The sequence below is a fragment of the Triticum aestivum genome, chromosome 7A (genome assembly GCF_018294505.1).
Source record: "Triticum aestivum cultivar Chinese Spring chromosome 7A, IWGSC CS RefSeq v2.1, whole genome shotgun sequence".
In the NCBI taxonomy this organism is placed as follows: domain Eukaryota; kingdom Viridiplantae; phylum Streptophyta; class Magnoliopsida; order Poales; family Poaceae; genus Triticum; species Triticum aestivum.
The window spans coordinates 273,629,437-273,634,092 of NC_057812.1; the positions used below are offsets into that span (position 1 = coordinate 273,629,437).

Below are 4,656 nucleotides of genomic sequence, written 5' to 3' on the forward strand. Positions count from 1 at the left end.
TCTTCTGCATGTTTGTGCATGATCATGGTGCACATATATTTAATAGGGAAGGTCTTCTGCTATCACTATGAATGGTTTTTGTTGTTGTGTAAGTGATTTCTTAAGTGTTGTGTTGTAACACTTTAGAGTAAAAGAATAATTATGTATGAAGAATAATATTACCGAGTCAGGCAGAATTTGACCTTAGTTCTGACCAAATTAATCTTTATTTGTTTGCCAGGTTGTGTGTCAAACATTACTTCATGTTGTAGTCCATTTTTTCCTTTCAAAAGCCACATTATGCAATTTGGCTTTATAAGAAGTTTCACTTTATTATTAGTGGAGAACGGGAGATAAGGAAAGGGAAGGGAAAAACAGTAATTCTAGCAACTAGCCATTGTTCCGTGGCAAAACACAGGTGTTTGTTCTATTATGTCCATCAGAAATCTTTACGGAGGAGTTGGGACTGAGTGAGTGACATAGATTTGCTTGAGGTCACAAATTCTTTTCTGCTGTTACATGCATCTTACTTGAATTTTTTTCTTCAAGTTCTTCCTGTTTTCCCATATCCTCTGCTCTATAGAAGCTGCTACATCAAATTAAGTAAGTGCATCCTTCTTTTTTGTCCAAGTTTGTTCTATTCTATTACTCAGAAGTCTGTACAAGACTGAGAGAGTGAAGCATATTTGCTTGAGATTTGAATACTTTTTTTATGTCGGGTTTGTACGCTATACAGTTTGATTAATGAAAACTGATAAAAGTAGTGGCAAACACTTGATTGAGTAAGCTACTGGATTTTACCAGTAATACACAGTAGTTTCTTGCAATATTATCTGCATGACAAGAAACACCCATATTTGATTTTGCTCTGTGATTGGTTCAAATATCACTTTTTGGCTAAAGCTGATTGGATACGAGTAGTAGTGCCAACAGTAATAACTTAAAATATGATTTTATCATGGCTCTAAATTTTATTGCTGATGATTTGTTTCAGGATATTTGGAGAGGCTATTTGCACCATAGTTCAAGACAGATGATAGAGTACAAGCTAGGCAACTCACTTATATTGGTACTTGTTTAAATGGTTATCTATTCTGCCGGCATATTCACATGCCATATTAATTTCAGAAGAACAATTTCTAATTTGTGTTGTGCTTGCATGCATTGTTATGTTTAAAAAGAAAATTCCAAACAAAAACAAATATAAAGTCACAGTTTGTATTTACGCACTGGATAGTTTCAATCGCGCTAAATTAAACGAAGGCTTTCAGAATAAATTGTGGCCTCTAAGCTTATGTGTAGTCAATTACTAAATGTGTAATATCAGCACATATTAGCACGACTATTTCTTAAGTGCAGCCAGCCACCAATTTCATTTGATTTGAATTAATATATTACTTATATACTCATTTAGATATTTATTTATGTCCTCGATGGATTGATTTGAACGCCGCAATTTTATTAACCCGTTGCAACGCACGGCCCTTTTGCTAGTATCACTGATAAGTTCACATGTCTGATTCGGTTACTATACACAAGTTTCTCTTGTCATCACTCCATCCGGTTTGGAAAGGAGACCTAGGAGCTGTTCGGCAACCCAGCAGCTCTGGAAATACCAGGGTCCATGGAGTACCATTTCCTCGCTCTGCTTTTTTTAACTGCAGCTCCGGCTGCTCCGGGAGCAGAGTCGTGTGGAGCGGAGGGACTCGAGCGGCTAGTCTTTTTTTTTTTGCGGGTAGTCTGACCCTGTTCAGGTTTTCACACATTGTTAATGGTTGCAAAACCGCAATCATGAGAAGTACTAGTACTACTTGGCGAAATCTTAGTGGCGCCAAGCTTGTGGTGACATGCCATGCTAATGTTGGATTAATCATTGATAACGGTCCAAGCTCAAAGGGGAGGAGCAAAGAAGACCTTCAAGTAAGCACAGGGGAGGATTGTGCTGACACTATTTTTACACACCTCCTTGTGTCCTCTTTTCCCTTCTTCACAGAAACTTCAAATTCTTCAAATGAACACAAACAAATGAAGTTCTAGGTATCTGAATTTGGACTGAAAGTACGCCGCCATGGCATTTGCAGGTGATCCACCGTGCATCCGTGTCAAATTCGCTCATTTTGACTTATGAAAGTGCATGCTTTTGATTCTTTGACCAAGTTTCCATGTTGCAAGTATCGTGCGGATTGACTAGGATTGGAAGATCGGAGAAGGAAGAAGATTCAGGGCAAAGCGTTGCTTCCAAGAAAGCGGCAACGATGCATGCACTTTGCCGTACGGCATTCTTGACAGCACTCAAATTGGGCGGCAAACTAGTCAGACAATTGTATTGCGCTTAACGACGCACCATTCGAAACACAAATCGTTTTGCGCTTAAAAAAATGCACACGAATTTGCGCCTCAAAAATGAGGGCCACAAAACAAAAAGTGCCCTCACGCAGGATCGAACTACGGACCTTCAGTTTACAAGACTGACGCTCTACCACTGAGCTATAAGGGCTACTTGTTGCACTGACTCGATTTCATATTTTAATGGGGTATGTCTAGGGCACATCTAGATGTGCTCTAATTATTGCCCATTTAAATGAGTGAATCAAGCACAAAAAAAAAATATTTACACGAATTTCAATGTAAGATCAATGACATAGGACTTAGATGTGCAATACTTATGGCACGTCTAGATGTGCTTTAGCAAAACTGATTTTTAATACGTGATTCATCTTACCTCGACGCGAAAATCCAAACCGAGCAGAGCACGAACTCGGAACTCCCAGCTCGTATCGGATTCCACTTCTCCGGCGCGCCCCGGCCGGCTCCCTCATTCGATCTACATAAGCACACCACCCATGGCCTCTCCGGGTCTCCATCAATCCACCCAACTCCGAGCTCCTCACAATGGCGTCTGTGGCCGACTCCATGCCCGTGGAGTTTGAGCAGGGGACAGCAATGACGGCGGCCGAACTCTGCCGTTCCAAGTGCGTCGAGTTTGACGACCTCGGGATGATCCTCACGGCGACGCGCGGCGGCGAGGCAGTGGCCGAGGTGGTGCTCAAGGACGACGGCGCCGGCGGAGGGGTGCTCCGCGTGCTGCCCAGCGAGAGCTTCCTGGACGGCGGGCACCGCGTGCACGTGGTGGACGTGCAGGGCGAGCGGGAGGCCTTCGTGCTGGTCGTGGAGGTCCAAGAGCATGACGGGAGCATTGCCAGCGTGCGGAAGATCTGCTGATTCGCTTATGTTGAGACGTCGGATTTCCATTAGAGCCACAGTTAGAGCAAAACAAGCCCTCCTTGTCGCACGTTCTTGCTACGTCGAACGAAAATGAAATCATGTTTTCAGTTAATTATTTTGTAGCAATCATACTTTTGTTGTTTATTATATCCTTAATTAATTATGTGTGTTGTAGCATCCTCCTGATATGTGGGAATATAAGCCGCCTCGAGGGCCGTCAGATGTTGTTACAGCCCACCCTACTATCACTACGAAGAGCCCCGCGAGAGACAAGGCCCAGGAACCAAACAAGAGGGTGAGAAGGCCCAACGAGCGCTACCCAGCCCACAAGTGGGTGACCTAGCCTACTTATCGGGGAGAGTCACTGGAGGACGGCAGTCAGGAACCAGTTGGCATTCTTGACGGCGGCAACTTCTTCCCCTTTCTCCCCTTCCTTTCCCTCCTTAGAACCATAGCTACTTCAGATTTGGTGTAATTCAGAGAACACTACTGTACTAGATCGACCGAAAGCGTAACATTTTGGTAATCAGAGCCTTCTCCCATCACCACCGATCGATCGACCCTGGCGGGGCGTTTTCCCTCGATCATCCAGACACGACACGGTAAGGCCACCACCATGGAAGAGCACGGCTAGGCGTTGGCCGATCTGACAGCGGTTATCGCCGCGATGACGGCGAAGATCGACGACATCCATCCAGTCGTCCTCGAGTTCCAAGGGTGGAGGCCAACGATCGAGCAATCGGTCGAGGATCTGCGAGCAGAGGTGGGCGATCTACGCGCGCAACTGCGGGACAAGGGCAAGGCGGCGGATCCAACCGTGTCGTGGCGCGCTCCTCCGCCAACAGACTCTTCGCAAGCGCCATCACAGCACCAGGCGCCCCTGCTCCTTCGACCACCACCGATCCGACTGGGATCTGCCACCAATTCCGGGCCACGTGGCGGACGAGCCCTTCCATCGGGTGGGGGAGCCACTACCAGCTTCGGGTGGCGATGGCCACGGGCCAATTGGCCACGGCAGGACAACAATCCACCGGGGGAGCACACCCCGAGGGCGCCTCTGGTCACGGGTATGCACAATTCCCAGTCTCTGCTAGGGGAGGGTTCATTCTTTGGAGATCGCAACTATCATAGATTTCCACCACCACCGCGTTTCGATTTTCCGCTGTTCGATGGGGATGGCCCCCGAGCTTGGCGTCTGAAATGCGAGGCGTATTTTAGAGTGTGTACACTTAGTCCGGATACATGGGTGAGCTACGCCGCGATGTACTTCATCGACGGGGCCTTATCTTGGTTGCAATCTACCAAGGCTCACATGATTTACACTGATTGGGGCACTTTTGCCGAAGCGGTTTGTGTGCAGTTCGGGCGTGAGGAATTTCAGTCCCTCTTGCGTCAGTTTAACCGGCTGCGATAGAGCGGATCTGTGGCTGAGTACACCGAAAAAATTACCCA

General features: G+C 46.3%; 1 non-coding gene across 1 annotated transcript; it reads right to left on the minus strand.

The window, feature by feature from the left end:
* Nucleotides 1-2,404: 2,404 nt before the first annotated feature.
* TRNAT-UGU (transfer RNA threonine (anticodon UGU)) lies at nt 2,405-2,476 on the minus strand. The gene has a single exon. It is a non-coding gene; the product is annotated as a tRNA-Thr (tRNA).
* Nucleotides 2,477-4,656: the final 2,180 nt, after the last annotated feature.